The sequence below is a fragment of the Amblyraja radiata genome, chromosome 6 (assembly GCF_010909765.2).
Source record: "Amblyraja radiata isolate CabotCenter1 chromosome 6, sAmbRad1.1.pri, whole genome shotgun sequence".
NCBI classification, from domain to species: Eukaryota; Metazoa; Chordata; class Chondrichthyes; order Rajiformes; family Rajidae; genus Amblyraja; species Amblyraja radiata.
Window position 1 is genome coordinate 18,822,670 of NC_045961.1, and position 24,680 is coordinate 18,847,349.

Genomic DNA, 24,680 nt, shown 5'->3' on the forward strand with positions numbered 1-24,680 from the left:
AACTACTTTTGTCTCTTTACGTGCAGAGTGCACATTTCACGACAAACACTCAGTTGTATTATTAAATGTTTACATTATCTAGTCCGTGAATCATACACACAAGGTAAAAGCGTTTTATTTTTAATATGTCATGTTGCAAATTTAAGCAAAGAGGTCAGCAGATGCAACAGAATCCTATACAAAATGGAGAGAGTGCTTCCCCACATTGGAAAACCTGGAAAATTATTATTAAGCGGAGGAAGAAAATGCAGACGCTGGTTTAAACCGAAGAAAAGCTGGACACACAAAACTGGAGTAACTCAGCGGGTCAGACAGCATCTCTGGAGAAAAGGAATAGGTGATGTTTCGGTTTGAGACCCTTCTTCAGTAATCATTTTATTTATCCCAACACCAGTACTGGGCACTACCATTCTACTACAGGGAAAAAACTTGTACCAGGAACCCAAATCACAAGCTTGCTTTCACAGAAGCCAAGTTACAGAAGTACTTGATATAAAAATATAAACATTTTTTTTTCTTCAATTGAATGTTCAACTATGATGTGGAGCAAGGTGGGAGCGACATTTAATCTGGCTTCATCTGGCCCGAATAGAATTGGAGTAGAAACAAGAATCACTCAGTATCAACATTAAAGATGAACACATTTTAATTTCATTTTAATTTCCTTGCAAGCTTAAAGCACCAAAAGGGATACAAATATATTTCTAAAACACCATTTAAGAAAATGATGGTCACTAACATCTCCACAAGACACGAGCCATGATTTCGCAACTCTCAGAAACAACCCAGATTAAAAATGAGCTGACATTTAATGGCTGACAGCACAACTAACCAGTCACGTCTCAGTTAATATTCCTTCCATTTGAACACAACACGTGACTGTAATCACGGCTGTACAATTAACAGGCTTTTGGCATCATTTGGACTGGCTTTGATTCTCTAACACTTTTAGCTTGAACATAAAAAAACAACAGTACCTTGTCCAGTTTGCCCACGACCCCACCCTGCCTACTACATGCATAATTCTCTGATAACGGGAAACAGCCACTGCAGTATCCTTGCAAACAAAATAAACAAGACAATTCTAGTGCACATTAGCATTTTTACTCTATCTGACTCGGATCAGAAGCCAAATCAAAGTAATTATACACATTTTGTGCAGATGCAGAGCAGGCATCTATAAATAACATTTTTTAAACTTTCATGTTTTGCTCAAGTCCGCATTTTGTTCCATTTCATTAAAATACCAACTGCAGAAGGGAAATGCTTTGTAACATGATTTATGGTATATTTTATGCTTCAATAGCACATCAAAGAGTACAAACGTGACATGAAAAAGTCAGAAGCAGAAATCCATACGCTTTCTAATATTATTCTGTGGAGAGATTTATGCAGAGAAAAATGTGTATTTGGGAGCAGGCCGCAGTTTCATAATTTAATCTCATGGGTTCACATCATGTTCATAAATCACTCAGTTCTCATGGTTTAGACATTTTTAATGACATATTTCCCCCATTTTCCCCTTTCCTCCCGAGAACATGCTGACTCATGTGCAGGAGTAGGTTATGGAGAAAATTAGCTGTCCAATTCCTCACCAGCGACTATTTTTCTTGCACGAGCTTAGACAGTTAATTAGATCTGCCAACTATCTCGATTTGCCAGGTAGTTCCCCGGAATCTGTAATCAACCCAAGAGAAAAGTACTTCATGTCAACAAGCCTTCTCAGTCAAGTTTATATTCCGCAAGGGAATCCAAAAATAGAAGTGCAGGTATTAACTCATTAATCACTGGTAAGTGAAACGGGGCAGATTTCTCCTGCAATGCAGGTGCAGGTGCTTCATTCAACTATATTCATACATATAATCGAGGTTTAGGTTTATTATAGTCACGTGTACCAAGGTACAGTGAAAAGCATTGTTTTGCATTCTATCCAAACAGATCAGATAATACTATACATAACTGCAATCAAGTCAAACTCAAGTACAATAGGTAGAGCAAAGGGGAAGATGCAGAGTGCAGAATATAGTTCTCAGCATTGTACCGCATCAGTTCCACAGACAAAGTCCAATGTCCGCAATGGGGTAGAGGTGAATTGAAGAGTAGCCTAGGTTATGGAAGGACATTTCTGAAGCCTGATAACAGAGGGGAAACCACCCAAACAATCACCACCTCTCGTTCACCAAAGCATATGTGAGGAATATTTACAAGATCCTTTATCTGTCTCCGTCAACGCCTCAAAAATGAATGTGGTGTGTGTCCGGCTACCAGTGTTTGTCAGAGCTAACAATCAAAGATTACCTGATAATCTCACAAAATGGAAGACAAATCTCTCAAGACATTGCTGCAGGCAACGTGAATGTCTGGCTATGTTCTCCATTTTGGTACTTGCATAAACTGCGCATCATGGCAAACCTCCGCTTGTTGGAACACCTCAAGCTGCAGAGGTTAGCATAGTACAACAAATAAAGATATTCAAATAAAGAACATGGAACAGTACAGGAACAGGCCCTTCAGCCCATTCACAAAGGTTTCAAAGGTCTTTTATTGTCACATATACCAATTAAGGTACAGTGATATGCGAATTACCATACAGCCATATGAGAAAAAAAAGCAACAAAGCACACAACTACATAAAAGTTAACATAAACATCCACCACAGCGGATTCCCCACATTCTTCACTGTGATGGAAGGCAATAAAGTCCAATCTTCTTCCTCTTTATTCTCCCGCGGTCGGGGCAGTTGAAGCTCCCGCAGCCGGCGGTCAAAGCCCCTGCGTCGCGGAGGATCGAGACTCCCGTGTCGGGCCAATCGAAACTCCTGCGGCTTGGAGTTCCCAAAATCAGTCTCTAACTAGAGACCGCGAGCTCTGTGATGTTAAAGTCCGCAGGCACCCACGGTTGGAGCTCCGAGGTCGATCCCTGACAAAGGGATCGCGAGCTCCATGATGGTAAGTCCGCAGGCTCCCCGCGATGGAGCTCCCGGTCGATCTCCAGCAAAGGCTGCCAACTCCTCGATGTTAGGCCGCAGTGCGGATGGAGATACGATATAGGGGGGAAAAAAATTTGCATCTTCGTTGAGGTAAGAGAGTAGTTTCCCCCAATTCAAGTCCCGTACAATAGGTAGGTCACGATGGTGACCTACCTACAGTTGGTGGTCACGGTGGCGCAGCGGTATAGTTGCTGCCTTACAACGAATGCAGCGCCGGAGACCCGGGTTTGATCCCGACAGCTGTCTGTACGGAGTTTGTACGTTCTCCCTGTGACCTGCGTGGGTTTTCTCCGACATCTTCGGTTTCCTCCCACACCCCAAAGTCGTACAGGTTTGTAGGTTAATTAGCTTGGTAAATGTAAAAAATGTCCCTAGTGGGTGTAGGATAGTGTCAATGTGCGGGGATCGCTGGTCGGCGTGGACCCAGTGGGCCGAAGGGGCTGTTTTCTGCGTTGTATCTCTAAACTAAACTAATAAACTCCCCCCCCCACATAAAACAAAAAGCTAAAGAACACTAAAAACATACATTTAACACATACTATTTAAACACAAAGGAAAGGACAGACAGACTGTTGGCGAGGCAGCCATTGCTGGCGCCGCTACGTGACAATAAACTAGTCTGTGCCAAGCACAACGCCAAGACCAACCCTTATCTGCCTGCACATGACCCATATCCCTCTATGTCCATGAGGACTTTACTTTGACAGAACATACGACTTCTGCAAACATGGAAAGAATCTTGCAATCAAGCATATTGTCCAACCCCCATGAATGACTCCAACCAATTACTTGCTCACACCAAATAGGATTATATCCGGGCCTACTTTCATGTACAGTGGGGGTAAAGTGACAACGACTATCACACACAACTTTACCATTCTTCATGTGGCTGATGTAGATAAACGAGTTAGAAACAAATCCTAATTACATAATGTTTTGTAACTGTGGTTTACACTGGAATCTGTTGGAAATCATTTTAATAGAGCAATGGTTTGGCTATGATGTTTACGTTTGATTCATTCAGATAAGGAAATTTTCGCACCAATTAGTTATATATACATGTTGGAGACTGTTACTATCGATTTTTAGTACAATTATCGGTCCTTTAATACAAACATTCAGGTGCACTTGATGTGTGCAAAATGGATAAAACACTTTCGCAACCTCACTAATTGCATTTACTGTAATATTTGCATAAATCTAAAAATATCCTAATCTTATCCCAAGGCACAACTAAAAAACTTGCTTCAAGTTGATTTCTCGAACTTCAGGTAGCCCTGGCATCCCCCGTTTCTCCATCCCTCCCGCACACAAGTAGCACCAGCTTCTCATTTTCACCCAACCACCAGCTAACAATAGGAGGTAGAAGCAAAATGCTGGAGTGGCTCAGCAGGACAGGCAGCATCTCTGGAGCGAAGGAATGGGTGACGTTTCAGGTCGAGATCCATTCCTTCTCTCCAGAGATGCTGCCTATCCCACTGAGTTGTTCCAGCATTTTGTGTCTACCTTCGATTTAAACCAGCATCTGCAGTTCTTTCCGACACAGACAGCTTGCAATGGCCTGTTTCTTTTATCATCGTTAAATTTTTGCATATCTTTCATCCATTGTTCTTTATCTCTCTTCATCATCGTCTATCCCTCTCATTTCCGTTATCCCCAACCAGTCTGAAGATGGGTCTCAACCTGAAACGCCACCCATTCCTTCTCTCATGTGATGCTACCTGTCCCGCTGAGTTACTCCAGTTGATTGTGTCTATCTTTGGTTTAAACCAGCATCTGCAGTTCCTTCCTGCACAGAACTTTATTTATCCCAGGAGGGAAATTTATCGCAGGAGGGAAATGGGCCTCTCCAGAGCTCGAGGGAAATTTGAAAACAAGAACTCACCAGAGACAACAGCAGTATTTACATACTGAAAGCCACAGAGCTGATAGAATCTGAAAATTATGACACAGAACAGGAGAGCACAGGAACAGGCTTCATTTGCCCACAATGTCTGTGCTAAACACGATATATACCACGACCATGTGTGTCCAAATGTATGTGTACTGTATATGTATATGCACACACTGAAATGTTGTTCTCGTTTATTATATTGTCTACAGTGTACTATATTTACATATTCTGTTGTGCTGCTACAAGTACACATTTCTTGATTAGTACAGGTGTCAGAGGTTATGGGGTTAGGAGGGAGAGATAGATTAGCCATGATTGAATGGTGGAGTAGATGTGATGGGCCGAATGGCCTAATTCTACTCCTATCACTTATGACTTAAATAAACAGCTAACAATGACCCGTTTCCTTTATCATCATTACATTTTGCATATCTTGTTCTTTGTTCACATTCATTGTTCTTTATCTCTCTACATCATCGTCTATATCTCTCGTTTCACTTCCCCCCCCCCCCCGCCCGACTAGTCTGAAGAGGGGTCATGACCCGAAACGTCACCCATTCCTTCTCTCCAGAGATGCTGCCTGTGTTACTCCAGCTTTTTGTGTCTATCTTCGGATAGGGGACATATCATCCTCTACTATAATCCTTAACACTGGAGCATTCTCAGCCCCTTTCTTTACTCCTTGTACACCCATGACTGCAGCCATGTCCAAATCTAATTCAATTTTCAAATTTGCAGATGACACCATCATTGTCGGCCAGATATTAAATAATGATAAGACGGATTACAGGAATGGGAAGTCTCGTGTCGAGACAACAACCGTTCTCTCAATGTCAGCAAGACAAAGGAGATAGTGATCGACTTCAGGAAGTGAAGCGGTTCACACACCCCATTTTGCATTGATGGTACCGAAGTAGAGTCTCGCTAGAATTTAGAAGATTGAGGGGGGATCTTATAGAAACTTACAAAATTCTTAAGGGGTTGGACAGGCTAGATGCAGAAAGATTGTTCCCGATGTTGGGGAAGTCCAGAACAAGGGGTCACAGTTTAAGGATAAGGGGGAAATCTTTTAGGACCGAGATGAGGAAAACATTTTTCACACAGAGAGTGGTGAATCTCTGGAATTCTCTGCCACAGAAGGTAGTTGAGGCCAGTTCATTGGCTATATTTAAGAGGGAGTTAGATGTGGCCCTTGTGGCTAAAGGGATCATGTGGTATGGAGAGAAGCCAGGTACAGGATACTGAGTTGGATGATCAGCCATGATCATATTGAATGGCGGTGCAGGCTCGAAGGGCCGAATGACCTACTCCTGCACCTATTTTCTATGTTTCTATGTTTCGATGTGTCAAATTTCTCTGAGTCAATATCACCAACAACTTCTCCTGGACCACCCATATTGAAGCAACGACCAAGAAAGCATGCCAACGCCTCTACTTCCTTAGAAGGCTTAGGAAATTCAACATTTCCCCAACAACTCTCACCACCTTCTACAGATGCACTAGAGAAAGCATTTTATCAGGATGCATCACAGCTTGGTCCATCCAAGACCGCATGGAATTGCAGCGAATTGTGGACACAGCCCAGACCATCACACAAGTCAACCTCCCTTCCATCGACTACATTTATGCCTAATGCTGCCTCAGCAAGGCCAGTGGGGCCAAGGAAAGAGCGTTCACGTCGCGGCCCTGTTTCAACCAATCTTTCCACCACCACGCACAAGAAGCGCAAGACAGACACCATTGTGCAGATGCCGAGAAGTGTGTTCAGCTCTGGCTGAACAACTTCTAATCTTGTGTGTGGACTCGATAAGAAGAAGAAGAAGCAAGGCCAGCAGCATAATCAAGGATGAGTCGCTCCCTGGCCACTCCCTCTTCTACCCTCTCCCATCGGGCAAAAAGTACAGAAATGTGAAAATGCACACATTCAGGGACAGTTTCTTCCCAGCTATTATCAGGCAATTGAATCACCCTACCGCAACTAGAAAGCCGTCCTGAACCACTATCTACTTCATTGGTGACCCTCGGATTATCTTTAATCAGACTTTACTGGCTTTACCTTGGACGAAACAGTATTCCCTTATCATGTATCTAGTCACTGTAAATGGCTCGATTGTAATCACGTATTGTCTTTCCGCCGACTGGTTAGCATGGAAAAAAAACCTTTTCACTGTACCTCGGTACACGTGACTAAATTGAAATGAACTAAGTAAATTAAATTGAACTGAACTATCTATCTATCACACACACACACACACACACAACATATTTTCATTTTGGTGTTTCTAAGAAACTGTATATAATTGAAATGTAGAACTTTAAATTAAGGGCAGGCTCTGGCCTTACGGTACAAATTCTGGGATTCACTCAGCCAAAGGAAAAATAGAAAAGGAATATTCAATAACTAAAAATATTCACACATTAGACAAGTAAAAAACAAGGTTTTTTTTTGCTAGTTTGGTTGATTTAAAAAAAAAATCTGCAATCAATTTCAAATTCATACTGAGAGAAGGCAGGACAATGGAGTTGAGAGGGAAATATAGATAAGCCATGATCAAATAGCGGATGGGGCTAATCATGTCCCTGTGTGTAGCTGGAACTGAAGATCACTGTTAAACCTAGCACTACATTTAACAAATTATAGGTCTGACACGTTGTTCTTTAATGCATTCAGATTATCAGGTCCCAAGATTAGTTTCTAACTTTGGCGGCATGAGCGGATAAAAATAGCTCAGAAACCATTTGCATCTCATTCATAATTGCATATCGCATCAGGTGCTCAGACACATCACCTGACCATTGAGGCAATGTCCTCAAAAATATGAGACCCTTGTGAGGGGTGACATTGAAGCAGGGGATGTAGAGTCAGTATGGATAGAACTAAGGAATTGTAAGAGTAAAAAGACCCCAATGGGACTTATCTACAGGCCCCCCCAACAGTTGCCTGGATAGAGGGTGCATGTTGAATCAGGAGTTAAAATTGACATGTAGTAAAGGTAATGCTACGGTTGTTATGAGAGATTTCAACATGCAGGTAGACTGGGAAAATCAGGTTGGTACTGGACCCCAAGAAAGGGAGTTTGTGGAGTGCATCTGTGATGGATTCTTAGAGCAGCTTGTATTGGAGCCTACCAAGGAGAAGGCAATTCTGGATTTAGTGTTGTGTAATGAACCGGATTTGATAAGGGAACTTGAGGTTAATGAGCCATTAGGCAGTGACCATAATATGGTAAATTTTAATCTACAATTTGAGAGGGAGAAGGGCAAATCGGAGATGTCAGTGTTACAGCTGAACAAAGGGGATTATGGAGCCATGAGGGAGGAGTTGGCCAAAGTTGACTGGAAAGATACCCTAGCAGGGATGGCAGTGGAACAACAAGGGCAGGCATTTCTGGGAATAATACAGAAGGTGCAGGATCAGTTCATTCCAAAGAGGAAGAAAGATTTCAAGGGGAGTAAGGGGTAACCGTGGTAGACAAGGGAAGTCAGGAACAGTATAAAAATAAAAGAGAAGTACAACGTAGCAAAAATGAGCAGGAAGCAAGAGGATTGGGTAATGTTTAAAGAGCAACAGAAGATAACTAAAAAGGCAATACGGGGAGAAAAGATGAGGTACGAAGGTAAGCTAGCCAAGAATATAAAGGAGAATAGTAAAAGCTTCTTTAGGTATGTGAAGAGGACAAAAATTAGTTAGGACCAAAGTTGGAAACTTGAAGATGAAAAAGGGTGAATTTATTATGGGGAACAAGGAAATGGCAGATGAGTTGAACAGGTACTTTGGATCTGTCTTCACTAAGGAGGACACAAACAATCTTCATGATATAATAGTGGCCAGAGGATCTGGGGTGACAGAGGGACTGAAGGAGATTCACATTAGGTAGAAAATGGGGACTGATGGGACTGAAGGCTGATAAATCCCTAGGGCCTGATGTTCTGCATCCCAGGGTACTTAAAGAAGTGGCTCTAGAAAACGTGGACTCATTGGTGATCATTTTCCAATGTTCTATAGATTCAGGATCAGTTCCTGTGGATTGCAGGGTACCTAACGTTATCCCACTTTTTAAGGAAGGTGGGAGAGAGAAAGCAGGGAATTATAGACCAGTTAGCCTGACAAATTTGCAGATGACACAAAGCTGGGTGGCAGTGTGAAATTTGAGGAGGATGCTATGAGAATTCAGGGCGACTTGGACAGGTTGGGTGAGTGAGCAGATGCATGGCAGATGCAGTTTAATGTGGATAAATGTGAGGTTATCCACTTTGGTAGCAAAAACAGGAAGGCAGATTATTATCTAAATGGTGTCAAGTTGGGAAAAGGGGAAGCACAATGGGATACGGAGGTTCTCGTTCATCAGTCAATGAAAGTAAGCATGCAGGTACAGCAGGCAGTGAAGAAAGCGAATGGCATGTTGGCCTTCATAACAAGAGGAGTATAGGAGCAAAGAAGTCCTTCTGCAGTTGTACAGGGCCCTAGTGAGACCACACCTGGAGTTTTGTGTGCAGTTTTGGTCCCCTAATTTGAGGAAGGACTTTCTTGCTATTGAGGGAGTGCAGCGTAGGTTTACAAGGTTAATTCCCAGGATGGCGGGACTGTCATACGCTGAGAGATTGGAGCGGCTGGACTTGTGTACTCTGGAATTTAGAAGGATGAGAGGTTATCTCATTGAAACATAAAAGATTATTAAGGGTTTGGACATGCTAGAGACAGGAAATATACTGGGGGAGACCAGAACCAGGAGCCACAGTTTGTGAATTAAGCCATTTAGAATGGAGTGAACACTTTTTCACACAGAGAGTGGTGAGTCTGTGGAATTCTCTGCTTCAGAGGGCAGTGGAGGCCGGTTTTCTGGATACTTTCAAGAGAGAGCTAGATAGGGCTCTTAAAAATAGCGCAGGGGATATGGGGAGAAGGCAGGAACGGGGTACTGATTGGGGATGAGCAGCCATGATCACAGTGATAGGCTCGAAGGGCCGAATGGCCTACTCCTGCACCTATTGCTTATCACAATTATCCAAATACAAACTAAAATAATTCAAACCAGCTAAAATATTTTGTGATCAGAATTTAATTAGCACACACAAGAAAATAATTTAACTCGTTTTAAATTTTCACTTAAAAGATGGGATTAAATGGAGGAATTTGCACTATCCAACAGCACAAGTCCAAAGAGAAGGACAAAAGACAGGAAAAAAAATGGACACCAGGATATATTAGGAGAGATGACGTGGTCAGAGACAGGGTCGGTCAGCAGTTTCAAAGAGAAGTGGGTTGGAAAGGTTTGTGCGGATCTTGAACAGCTGAAGGCATCTGCTAGGTTAGATGAATGAGAGAAACCAGAGAGGACAAGTTCACCACCTTTGAGAGTTGTAAGGCTGGTTCAGATCAGTGGTCAGGTCGGGGGGAGTTCTCCCCGCCACGGGTACCATGTAATCCCGTGCTACCTGCTCTATGGTTGGATAGTCGGCGACTAAACCGTCTCCCCCACCTGGTTCGCCAGGTATGGAGGGGGCTGTGGACCCCCAGCAGGACCAAAAACAAGACCTGTCAAAGGGCGAATGAGCTCCTAACGAGCCAAAGGTCATCCACACTTCAGTAGAAGTTGCGATCACTGTCGTACATAGCATTTTCAGCAATGATGATGATGATATCAGTGGAAAGTGAGAGCATCTGAGGAAAGGGCACAAGGAACGAGAACGCCAAACAGTCCAAGAAATAGATTTTTAGATGACCTGACGCTTCATTGGCTTTGGAACAGCTGAATAGGAAAACAGCATAAATGAAGAAGCAACAGACCAAAGCTGATAGATCACTGATCTGAATCAGTCTCTGTTTCTCTCTCCACATTTGCTGCCCGACTTGCTGAGTATTTCATGCAGTTTCTACTTTACTTCAAATACTTAATTTGTTTAAGGGATTAACTCATTTAAAACATTGTGAGCATTCAACAATAGATACTCATAAATATGTGCTAGTGTCATGACAATCTATGTTAAGGTGCATTAACTAATTACATTTGTAATCAAATATTCTATCAGTTAACAGGTTGAATAACAAGTATTTTGAGCCTATTATTCAACAGCTTTCCATACAAGATGTCAGAACCTTAATGTGCTTTCAAATCAGCCTCCAGCTCATTCTGGATTATAATGCATCGTTTCCGATTTGAATTATTTAGCCAATGCACAATGCTAAACAATTCCAGAAAACAAACCTTAAAACAGGCCTTTGTGGGAGCTGGTAGAGTCTCGACAGATCACATTGCTTGAGTTTACAGAAACAAAACAAAGATTTACTGAACTCAAACTAAGAATGTCGCACAGACAAAGCAAATCACACTAATGTACCTAATGAACAAAACTGACCATTCTGACAACTTTCCGAATCTGATCTGTTGCTACTTGTCTACCCTCCAGTGACTCAAGCCAAAAGCAGCTTTTGGTACAACCTTCCCTCGGTCTCATGGGATCTTTTGCAATACTATTTGGAAAGCCACGCAACAGGGAACACGACAACACAGCTCCACCGCGCAGTCAGCCAATGCAGAGTCACACATCACAGGATGGACACCGGGAACTCGTGTTTGTTCTCCATCTTTCGTCCAATGGAACTAAAGCAACACTGAAAAAGAATTCAATGGGAAACCCCTTCTCTCTCCCCAAATTATTCACCTCAATAACTTACTATTAGTTTATTAGCTCCCGATTCATTCACATACTTCAAATACAAATGTTAAACTGAGCCAATGAATGTGAATGAAGAAGGGTCAGAGTGATACAGTGCAGAAACAGACCCTTCAGCCCAACTTGCCCACACCGGCCTACAATGCCCCAGCCACACTAGTCCCACTTGCCTGTGCTTGGTCCATATCCCTCCAAACCTGTCCTATCCATGTACCTGTCTACCGTTTTCTTAAACGATGGGAAAGACCTAGCCTCAGTTACCGCCTCTGGCAGTTTGTTCCATACACCCACCACCCTTTGTGTGAAAATAGTTACCCCTTGGATTCCTATTAAATCTTTTTCCCTTCACCTTGAACCTAAATCCTCTGGCCCTCGATTCCCTTACTTTTGGCAAAAGACTGTGCATCTACCCGATCTATTCCTCTCATGATTTTGTACACCTCTATAGGATCTCCCCCCCCATCCTCCTGTGCTCCATGGAATAGAGACCCAGCCTACTCAACCTCTTCCTATAGCTCACACCCTCTTGGCCTGGCAACATCCTCATAAATCTTTTCTGAACCCTTTTAAGTTTGACAATATCTCTCCTATAACATGGTGCCCAGAACTGAACACAATATTCTAAAGCGGTCGCACCAACGTCATACAACTGCAACATGACCTCCAAACTTCTATATTCAATACTCTGACTGATGAAGGCCAAAGTGCCAAAAACCTTTTTGACCACCTTATCTACCTGCAACTCAACCTTCAAGGAACCATGCACCTGTACTCCTAGATCCCTCTGCTCTACAACACCACCCAGAGGCCTACCATTCACTGTCAGTCCTGCCCTTGTTCGATGTCCCAAAATAAAACACCGCACACTTCTCTGTATTAAATTCCATCAACCATTCCTCCGCCCACCTGGCTAATCGTTCCAGATCCTGCTGCAATCGTTCAAACCATCTTCACTATCTGCAAAACCACTAATTTTGCATCATCAGCAAACTTGCTACTCTTGCCTTGTATTTTCTCATCCAAATCATTGATGTAGATGACAAACAATAATGGGCCCAGCACCGAACCCCGAGGCACACCACTGGTCATAGGCATCCAGTCTGAGAAGCTACCTTCCACTGTCACCCTCTGCTTCCTTCCATGAAGCTAATTTGCTATCCGTTCAGCTATATCTCCTTGAATCTCATGCGATCTAACCTTCCAGATCAGCCCACCTTGTTGAATGCCTGACCTGAAACGACACTCATCCATATTCTCAATAGATGCTGCCCAACTCGCTAAAGTTACTCCAGCACTTTGTGTCTTTTTTTTAACGTGACATACACATAGGTAGAATGCTAAGGAGCAGCGTACAATTCCGCTTTCTTTACACCGTGTTCCTGATCCCATCTATTCCACTCAAGGCCATTTGCCTCTAAACAAAATAGAATAATCAGTCTGAAGAAGGGTCTCGACCCGAAACGTCACCCATTCCTTCTCTCCAGAGATGCTGCCTGTCCTGCTGAGTTACTCCAGCATTTTGTGTCTATCTTAGAATGAATAATTAAATAGCAGATTAACATGGATAGGTGACATTTCTGGTCAGGGCCCTCCTTCAGACATGGTATTGCCTCCCTTTGACTTGTGAACCAAAATGGACTTCACAGAACAGAAAACCGGTTATATCTTGTGTGCTTAGATAGCACCAGGTTTAATACACAACAAATCCAGATGCATCCCTGCAGAAATAACTGATGTTGTCGACTTGCACGGTCCTTACTTCTCTCAAGTGCCCTATGATTTTCGTCACATCTTCCTGCCGGGTAGGGAAGCTCCAACAACACACCAAACAATTAAATGCACAAGGAATCAAAGCTTACACAGGTCAGCAATATCAGTACTACGTTGCTATCGAGTATCAAAGATGAATGTGTCAATGGTTAGAGTAGTTGAAAAGGGAGTTGCTTCTGACAACGCAGTTTCAAATAGAGACATTCTTGCAAATTAAAGCAGCTACATGTTTCAAGAGCATTGGTAGGAAGACTGAATTTTGAGAATAAATAGTAACTGTTACCAATCCATCCTTTGTTTTTACATAAGAATTTGCAGTAACTAAATAATTTACAATCGGTGGAATGTACAATGTAACATAATGAAACAACGACATCATGTTAGAAACTCATGTAGAAGATTAAACCAAGGCTGCACTGGAGCACTCTAGTAAAAATAAATATGTAGATAAAGCGACAGATGAGGAAATCCAATCTGCCCATCTGAGAAAGTGCCAAGTCTACAAAGAGTCAACTGTGAACACTATTCTAAGAGTACCAACATGATTCTTTGTTTTCAGAATTACTGAACAATAACAAAACACATACAGTTAACACTCAACATGCAATGCATTGCTTTAAAATTGAACTTTCTAACTGGAGAAGGCACATAGCCAATTGAGCCCATTGAGTCATTCATTGAGATCGCGCCTGATCTTAACTCTGCATACTCACTTTTTCTAACTTTTAAATTGCAATGCATGAAAGAAACTTAGAGATATAAGGAATTGCAGGTGGTAGAATCTTGAATAAATCTCAGTGCTGGAGGAACTCAGCAGGTCAGGCAGCATCTGTGGAGGGAATGGACAGATGAAACCTTACTTCAGACCTTCCTTAAAAGAATGACAAACATCCCCCACTGTGTAATGAGGAGAGGGGCAGAAATGGTGAACATCGGTAGAGAGAGCACCTAAACACTCAAGTCTTTGCAGGATGGGAGGTTAAATCGCAAGGGATCAAAGTTCAAATCAGGTAAAGTAAAGTCCGCTCCACGCCTGCCGCCAGAAGCTCCACAGACCGCGACGTCGAGATGTTGTCGGCCACAGGCCAGCGGTGGAAGCGCTTCTCCGGCGACCCCCGTCAAGGGGGTCCGTGGTGTTAAAGTCCCGCTGCGTCGCCGCTGAAGCTCTGGGCCCAACTCCGGGAAAGGCTGCACCAAACCAGCTGTAAGGCCGTGAGGAGGGGAGGGAAGAAGCGACAAGCAAGAAAGTCGCATCTCTGTCGAGGTAGGTGACTGAAAATGGTTTCCCCCTATTCTCCCCCCCCCCCCCTATCATCCCCCAGACAAGACATACCGTGAAACACTAAAACATACTTTTTAAGTAAGATACTAAAACATACATCCGAGGACAGACAGCTGAGTGGGTAGCAAATTGGCTTCCTGGAAGGAAGCAGAGGGTGATGGTGGAAGGTTGCTTCTCAGACTGGATGCCTATGACTAGTGGTGTGCCTCAGGGTTCTGTGCTGGGCCCGTTACTGTTTGTCATCTACATCAATGATTTGGATGAGAACATACAAGGCAAGATTAGCAAGTTTGCTGATGATACAAAAGTGGGTGGCATTGCAGATAGTGAAGATGGTTGTGAACGATTGCAGCAGGATCTGGATCGATTGACCAAGTTGGCTGAGGAATGGTTGATGGAATTTAATCATATGAGATATGTGAGGTGCTGCATTTTGGGACGTCTAAGGGAAAGACCTACACAGTAAATGGTAGGCCTCTCGGTAGTGTTGTAGAGCAGAGGGATCTAGGAGTGCAGGTGCATGGTTCCTTGAAGGTTGAGTTGCAGCTAGATAAGGTGGTCAAAAAGGCTTTTGGTACATTGGTCTTCATCAGTCAGAGTATTGAGAATAGAAGTTGGGAGGTCATGTTGCAGTTCTATATGACATTGGTGAGACCGCATTTAGAGTATTGTGGTCAGTTCTGGGCACCATGTTATAGGAAAGATATTGTCAAGCTTGAAAGGGTTCAGAGAAGATTTATGAGGATGGTGCCAGGGCTAGAGGGTGTGAGCTGTAGGGAGAGGTTGAGTAGGCTGGGTCTCTATTCCATGGAGCGCAGGAGGATGAGGGGAGATCTTAGATGTATAAAATCATGATCGGGTAGATGGCACAGAATCTCTTGCCCAGAGTAAAGGAATCGAGGAACAGAGGACATAGATTCAAGGTGAAGGGGAAAATACTTAATAGGAATCAGAGGGGTAACTTTTTCACACAAGGGGTGGTGTGTGTATGGAACAAGCTACCAGAGGAGTTAGTTGAGGCTGGAACTATCCCAACATTTAAGAAACAGTTAGACAGGTACATGGATAGGACAAGTTTGGAGGGATACGGACCAAATGCGGGCAGGTGTGACTCGTGTAGCTGGGACATGTTGGTCGGTGTGGGCAAGTTGGGCCAAAGGGCCTGCTTCCACACCGTATCACTCTATGACTCTATGAAGGAAGGCATGTCAAACTTGCAGTTCATGTCAAGCAAACCATGCTGGGGCCCCAACACACTTTGTTTATTGGCAATGAAGGTCTCAACAGAACAAAAACACATTGATCATAATGTTGTCACTAACTTGCACCCTCCAATAAACAACACTACCTGAAGCAGCCCTTGGGCACAATCTGATCCAGGTACGACTGGCCAAGGTTGATGTGGTCATGATTTTACAACAATAAGAACCCATCAAATATTAATTGCAAATGCAGCAATTGTGGCCACAATATAAATATATAAATATAAAAGCAAGGTGAAGCTACATTTGGAATACTATGCGCAGTATTGGGCCCCATATTGGAGGAAGGATGTGCTGGTGTTGCCAGAGATTATTTGTTAATGTATGACAAAGGTTTGAATGCGTTTGAAGGCTCTGGGTCTGTACTCGCTGGAGTTTAGAAGGATGAGGAGGGACCTCACTGAAACTTACCGTATAGTAAAGGGCATGGATGACGTGGATGTGGAGAGGATGTTTTCACTAGTGGGAGAGTCTAGGACTAGAGGGCACTGCCTCAGAATAAACAGAATTACCTTTAGAATGGAGATGAGGAGGAATTTGTTAGGCCAGAGGGTGATGATTCTGGACAGACAGCTGTGGAGGCTACGGCATATTTAAAGCAGAGCTTGCTAGGTTCTTGATTAGTCAGGGTGTCTAACATTACAGGAAGGCAGAAGAATGGTGGGGTTGAGAGAAAAAAAAAATAGGTCAGCAATATTGAATGGCGAAGTCGACTCGATTGGCCAAATGGCCTAATTCTGCTTACGGATAAATGGAGGGCCAGGCCGCTAAAAACCAGAGTTTCCTCATCCATCTGCCCTCCTCCTCCTCCTGTCAATATGATTGAACCTCATGTATCATTGAACTCATTTCAGGATTCACAGATCACAATTGCATACATCACTCAAGCTGCAGTCTGGTAAGTTTTGTGCATGTTCTACCTTTGAATTCAATAGTTTTCACTGCATCCATTCAATATTCAAATTGTTTTACTGATTATTGATCCACAGTAGAATTCCACATATCGAATAGATCCATCCTTATGAAGACAATTCTGAGGGGGTGCACGGCATATTATTCTAGGATCCACTGAGAAACAACAGAAATATGATAGGATGTAGACACAAGGAACTGCAGATACTGGTTTACAAAATAAGACGCAAAGTGCTTGAGGAACTCAGCAGGTTGGGCATCACCTCTGGAGGGAATGGGGGGGACCAATTTGAGTTGGGACCTTTCATCAGGCTGATTATAGGAATGAGAAAGAAGAAAAAGAGGTGGTGTTGGGCCGAAGCCTGGCAAGTGATAAGTTTATACAGGTGAAATGGGGTGAATAGCAGATGGGTAGACAAAGGACAGAAATTAAAAGATGTCCCAAACCATGGCATTAAGAGCCTGTCGCACGAGTATGCGACTCCAAGCGGCAAGCGTGACCAAATCAGAAGCGGGAGCCGCGCTGAGTCGAGTGAGTGACATCAAGTTCGAGAGAAGTCCGCGGGAAGTTCGCGCGTGATGTATGGCGTCGAGGTGGTGCATTCGCCGTCGATGTGGCTGCGGGCCGGCAGGCCGTTGCCGCGCGGAATTTTTGAACACGGTCATTTTTTCAGAGCCCCGCGCGATGTCGGGACCAGCTCCGCACAACTCCATACGGATCTGGCGATCGAAGTGGGACCGGCCCCGCGAGGCCTTACGGCTCAAGAGACCACGTTAGGTCGCGTTTGCCGCATGGAGTCGCATGCTCGTGGGACAGGCCCTTTAGGTCGCGCTTGCCGCATGGAGTCGCATGCTCGTGGGACAGGCCCTTTAGGTCGCGCTTGCCGCATGGAGTCGCATGCTCGTGGGACAGGCCCTTTAGGTCGCGCTTGCCGCATGGAGTCGCATGCTCGTGGGACAGGCCCTTGAGACTGACAAAGCCTTCTGGGCTCTTGGTCATTGTTGTAAAGAACATTATCTGCTATATTTTGCTTTGAGATATGAAATGGTAATGTAACTTTTGTCAGCATCTGAAGGAAATCCTCAACGTTGGGCCTAATGCCAACCCCATTCACCACTGAACATCTGCAGCACATCCTGAGGCATTGAGGAGGCACAATGTCATTTCAGGCGTTTAAAAATTCAGTACACTGAATAAAAACTATCCTTCTCCGAAATAACTGGGGTTTTCAATTCACTTTAAGTCCAAACAGAAACGGGCAGAACAAAGTTAACTTTTGAGTTGAACTGCAATTGCATTCCAAAATCTTCTGCAGGAAAACAAAAAGCTGAAATGTGGCTGGGATTCGACAAATAATTACTGCCTAATTATCATCTTAATAAAATCTCATTCTCTTATTTTACATATCTTTCAAGGGCTAAAAAAAAAGCCTTAACATAGTTTAATTTAACAATGAAAACGATCTTGGCTGTTAAAGTGAAGCCATGATAGGAGTATTGCAGAGGACAAAGCTTTGAAACTGCACATCAGCCATTTCAGGTCAAAATTGGCTTGCATTAGATGTAGATTTGTTTCTCAGCCAGCCTAAATTAATTACATTTCAGGAATTCTCCCAACCATGACCCACACAGATCAGGGGGCACTCTCCTTCACTCTCCAGAGGATTCCCTTGTGCTGGATGAGTAAGTAAAATTATTTAAATGTTTCCAGGTTACAGATCGAACTAATAAAATCTCTATTCTTGGAGACTATATTGACATACATTATTTGTGCCTAACCATTTTATTTTTTCAAACTTTATTGAACATTAAAACAAACGGAAAACTCATTACTGCTGGACATTCACCAGGAAATGTTCAGCCCACTAAGCCTTCACATCTCATTAACACTTCACCTCTACACAGAGCGGTTCAAGAATCGTCAAATATTGTAATAAGTTGTTAAAAATAATTTTTAACGTCTTCTAACCATAAAATGCTCAGAAACTTGCTTCTCTTTCTTACATTATATATTTACATTGTTTTGGTTTGGCTTGGTTTTGATTGTAAAAATTGCACTTTCTACCTATGCAGATCATTTTCAAACTCCAATTTTGTCTTTGAAAAACCATCTGAATAGATTGAGATACAATTTCCATGCCCTTTCTATAACCAACTGAGAAGTGCACTGCTACAATTTTGCCGGCTACTTCAGTGGTGTGAGCTTACTCTGACTCTCAAAGGTAGACAAAAATGCTGGAGAAACTCAGCGGGCGAGGCAGCAACTATGGAGCAAAGGAATAGGTGACGTTTCGGGTTGAGACCCTTCTTCAGACTGACTCTCAGTAAGCACCAAGATCACAGAGAAACAAAAAGTTGTCTATTGACAGTTTTTGGAATAATTTTAACATCCCAAAATCTATCTCAAACTCCATTGTAAAGTGAAATATAACTACTCTAATGCATGATTTACAAATAATAACGAGTAAAGATAAACCAATCAGTAAGGTTATACAAGTGATAGGTTATCTACTCTTTGTAACTTGACAGGAATAGTACATTTTATTGATGCCAATACCTTCCTGTAATTTCCGATAACGTCCATACTTCTTGGGTAAATCAGACCTTTATCAGCAGGTTGTGATGTAGCCAATTACTACCAAAGCCAAACCCCAAATGGTACTGACAAGAAGCACATTCCAATGATAGGTATCACTGTTTTCACACTTTTGAACCTAGTCACTAAGACTAGCTATGGAACTGTACATCATTTCTTATAGATCTTTCAAAATGAAACAATAAAATGGATACGACAGGAACATGCACTTGGTGTCCCGAGTGTGTTTATGGACATCAAGTGAGGTCATGGGCCGTGGGTCGTGGAAACAGAACAAAGCATGAATTTTGCCTTAAAGTGCCAGTGGGCCAGGCAACATCTCTGGAGAACATGGATAGGTGACGTTTTGGGTCAGGTCCATTCTTCAGACTGATTCAAGGATCTCAACCCAAAATGTCACCTATCCATGCTCTCCAGAGATGCTGCCTGACCCTGCTGAGTTACTCCAGCACTTTGTCCTTTTGGTAAAGCAGCATTTGCAGTTCTTTGTTTCTACAAAGCATGGATTTTGCACCCTTTTGAAATAAATTCCATGTTATCTTTTAACTATGAAGCATATAATTGCTTCTGTAAGCATTACGAACTTGAAATATTTACGCCAAATTATTTTTCTGTGTAAACATTGCCTTTAACATTTAAGCATTGCCTATTGTCATGCTCCTAATCAATAATCAAGATATTTATTAAGGAGTAAATTAAACTGCCCTCACCCCATCCTGTTAATACTCTCTTCACATATAAAAGCCTCAAGATCAATGGATCTGATGATCTTCTGCAGTCACTTTCCTAACTCTCCAACAACTCATCTCTTCGCAATTATTCCAGAATGCCTTTTTTGGCAAGGATGATATACAAATGCAGAAATACTCATTCTTAAAATTAGCAAATCAGTACATGGTATACAGTTGCCCAGATAATTAACATAATTTTTTACATGCCATAAGTAAAAATAAGTAGTTAATAAATAACCAACCAGCCAGTTCAACCCTCCCCAAGCTCCAGCAACCCATAATCAGTTTCCTATCTTAGAAACATATAAAATAGGTGCAGGAGGCCATTTGGCTCTTCATTGTGATCATGGTTGGTCATCCACAATCTGTAACCCGAGCCTGCCTTCTCGCCATACCCCTTGATTCCGTTAGCCCAGAGGTGGCAAACCTGCGGCCTTAAGGCCACATGCGGCCTTCTCGGCCATTAAGTGCGGCCTTTTGAATGAATCCAAATTTGGCAGAACAAATCCTTTTATTTTCATTAATATGTTTTTGTTAGTTTTTTATTATTTTTATTTTAATCTTAAAATGAACATATTTAAAATACCAAAGAGTAAACGAAGATTCAACGAAATAATCCTCCCCGACTGACAGCCACAATTAAAACATTAGTAATAATGTACATTTTGAAGTATATCTAATTGAAGTTTCTTGGATGCGGCCTTATTAGATTACAGCTAACTTAATGCGGCATTCCTACATGAAAAGGTTCCCCACCCTTGAGTTAGCCCCTAGAGATCTATCTAACTCTTTTAAATTCATCCAGTGAATTGGCCTCTACTGCCTTCCGTGGCAGAGAATTCCACAAATTCACAACTCTCTGGGTGAAAAAGTTTTTTCTCATCTCAGTTTTAAATGGCCTCCCCTTTAGTCTTAGACTGTGACCCCTGGTTCCGGATGCCCCAAAGTCCAACATGTCTCAGATAGTTTCTAGGTTGAACCAAATCTTCAGTGAGAGCTCTACAAAGTCTCTGAAATTGATGGTCATTAACTCATATGCTTTGATTTATGAGAAAAACCGCAGGTAAGTTAACCAAAGTTCAAACAACAGAGAAAAGGGGAAATTCATCCAAAGAGGAACTTTATATTAGACAATGACATCACTATAAAATCATGAGGGGCATAGATAGGGTGAATGCACAGAGTATTTTATCCAGGATAGGGGAATCAAAAACAAGATGAAGAAGGGTTTCGACCCAAAACGTTGCCTATTTCTTTCGCTCCATAGTTGCTGCCTCACCCACTGAGTTTCTCCAGCATTTTTGTCTACCTTCGATTTTCCAGCATCTGCAGTTCCTTCTTAGACATATTTAATCTGTTCAGTGCCACCCCAAGTATACTCGACTCATGGCCAATAGTGGAAAAAAAACTTGCCAGTGAACAGGTTATGGAGAGAGGGACAAAATTTAATATGAATCGGAGAGGCATCTTTTTCGCACAGAAGGTGGTGGATATATGGAACGAGCTGCTGGAGGAGGTAGAAGGCAGGTACCATAAGAATGATTAAAAGACAGTTGGATAGATATGAACAGGAAAGGTTGCGAGAGATGTGGGCCAAACGCAGGCAAATTCTTAATGGGTTGGACAGGCTAGTTGCAGGAAGATTGTTCCCGATGTTGGAGAAGTCCAGAACAAGGGGTCACAGTTTAAAGATAAGGGGGAAGTCTTTTAGGACCGAAATGAGAAAAATATTTTTCACACAGAGAGTGGTGAATCTGTGGAATTTTCTGCCACAAAAGGTAGTTGAGGCCAGTTCATTGGCTATATTTAAGAGGGAGTTAGATGTGGCCCTTGTGGCTAAGGGGATCAGGGGTATGGAGAGAAGGCAGGTACAGGATACTGAGTTGGATGATCAGTCATGATCATATTGAATGGCGGTGCAGTCTAGAAGGGCCGAATGGCCTACTCCTGCACTTATTTTCTATGTTTCTATGAGACTAGCTTAGATGGGGCATCTTGGTCCTTCATAGACGTGTTGGGCCGACGGACCTGATTCCGTGCTGTATCACTCTGTGACTGCTATTAACGTTGCTGGTAAGAATCTTCAAAGTGATTTAACCACAAATAAACTTGCGGTTAGAATGGAATTATCTTTTAACTTGAAAGAACATATTGAATATTATTTTGAATAATAAAAACAAATTCACTACCAAATTCAAACTGTCGTTAGATCTGAATTCAGCCATAACTAAACACATCTGTAAAAAATAAGATATATAGATAAAATGGAGCTGCAAATTACAACATAAAAACAACACTGCAGCCTATTGGTCAGGAACATTCCAGTTCAATTCCTGCTCAAACCAATTCACTAATCTTGCCATAAACACTGTTCATGTTCCAAGTGTTCCAAGCTGGGGGGAAAAAACAGCAACTTCTGATCCTATCAAATCTTCACATCTAGGAAATACATGCAAACGGAAATGAGTTCTATTCTGAGCTGCATGGAACAAGGCAGCAGACAAAAACTTATGTCTGACACTAAATCTGTCTGCCACTCAGCATATTTGGAGAGAAACAGGAAAAACTGGAAAGGGAGAAAAAAACTTCAGCCTCGACTTCGGACTCAAGAGAAACATCAGTGATAAAAGTTCAGCGAGTGAATCAGTACTAGTGGCCCCTTTCTCTCAACCACTGAATCAGGATATCTGCCTTTGTTGAATATCATTTTAAACCAGAGAACTCTGTCTGCATGGTGTCACTCCTAGAAATGGGTGTCATTCCGCATCTTAATAGCATAACATAAATCTGTAGTGAATATGGCACTCAACCAGCAACTTCATCAAGTCAAGTCAAGTCAGGTCAGGATTCTGTCTCGAATAACCACAGGCATTTAAGTACCAGCTCCAGAAAGCCAGACATGAAGTTGCCATTTCAAAACATAATTGGCGTGTATGGTTATGTCAGAAATGGGAGTTGCCCACACAGGACTCCAGATACACAGTAGATACTACTTGTGTTCAGAAATGTCTCAGCCAGTCACTCGTCCTCCTACAAACCATTAAACTTCCAAAAATAAAGAGGAATTAGATGGACCAATTAAATGGATCAGTGACTCAGCCACTAAACAAGAATATAGATAATTACTGAGTTAATATCATTGAGTTCTCCAGCTGTGTAATATGAGGATCACAAAGATTCATATTCAGTTTCCGTTCAACTAGAGATTTGAGCGCAGGTGCTGCACATTTCAAGAAAAATGTGCAAAAGGATGGACACTTTTTCAATATATTCAGTTTTCAGGATCGGGCTTCAGCGGCATGGTCGTTGATCACCCATCCCCAATGACCCGGGTAGCTGTTATCAGCTGCTTAAGGACACAGTAGTAAAAAGTACATTCATTGTGTCAGTGTATTATAGTTTCACACACACCAATTTATGAAAATCCAAAGTTACATTAACCTCCTCTACCCCAGGGATGTTAATTATTGACAACTGTTTCACGGGCACAGCTGACAGTCTGACTGTCAGACCACATCCCCAGGCGTCCACTCTGCAGCAGGCATGGTGAAACATAAAGCCCTGGAAGTCATAGTGTCATACAATATGGAAACAGGCCCTTTGGCCCAACTTGCCCACACTACCCATTATGTCTCATCTACACCAGTCCCACTTGCCTATGTTTGGCCCACATCCCTAAACCCGTCTTATCCATGTACCTGTCTAATTGCCTCTTAAACAGTGCAATAGTCCCTGCCTCAACCATCTCCTCCGGCAGCTCATTCCATAAACACACCACCCTCTGTGTGGAAAAAGTCCCCCCTCAGATGCCTATAAGATCTTCCCCCCTTTCACTTTAAACCAATGCCCTATGGTTCTCGAATACCCCACTCTGGGCAAGAGTTTCTGTACATCCACCCGATCTACACCTGTCATGACTTTATACACCTCTATACGATCACCCCTCATCCTCCTGCTCTCCAAGGGAATAGAGTCCCAGCCTGCTCAACCTCTCTCTCTAGCTCAGACCCTCGAGTCCAGGCAACATCCTTTTGAATCTTCTCTGCACCCCGTTGCAACTTGACAACATCTTTCCTATAACATGGTGGCCAGAGCTGAACACAATACTCTAAATGCGGCCTGGCCAACGTCTTATATAACTGCAACATGACCTCCCAACGTCTATACTCAATACTCTGACTGATTATGGCCAATGTGCCAAAAGCCTTTTTGCCCACCCATCTACCTGTGATGCCACCTGCAAGGAACCATGTACTTGCACTCCTAGATCCCTCTGCTCTACAACACTTCCCAGAGCTCTATCATTTACTGTGTAGGTCCTGCCATGTTAGACTTTCTAAAATGCGCCACCTCACATTTCTCTGATTAACCTTACTTCAGTACTTTAACTCAGATGCATATTTACACCAGTCAGTGATGGGAGGGTTCTACACAAACACAACGGTGAACCTGGTTATCCAAGAGATTTGATTTTCTTTTGAAATTATACCATTTCCCTAGATTGTAATTTAAGTTAAAAAATACATTATTTTTTAAAAAAAGCAATATTCAGCCGAAAGTGGTGACAGT

At 42.6% G+C, this 24,680-nt stretch overlaps 1 protein-coding gene across 5 annotated transcripts in view; it reads right to left on the reverse strand.

Annotated features, from left to right (window-relative positions):
• Nucleotides 1-24,680, reverse strand: part of LOC116974125 (F-box-like/WD repeat-containing protein TBL1XR1) — a 211,660-nt gene that overhangs the window by 166,859 nt on the left and 20,121 nt on the right. Inside the window, exon 2 of one of the 5 annotated variants that reach the window (XM_033022285.1) lies at nucleotides 14,081-14,157. The exons of the other annotated variants lie outside the window; for them this stretch is intronic. The gene's annotated coding sequence lies outside the window, so the exon portion shown is untranslated. The remainder of the gene's footprint in view (nucleotides 1-14,080; nucleotides 14,158-24,680) is intronic. 5 annotated transcript variants of the gene reach the window in all.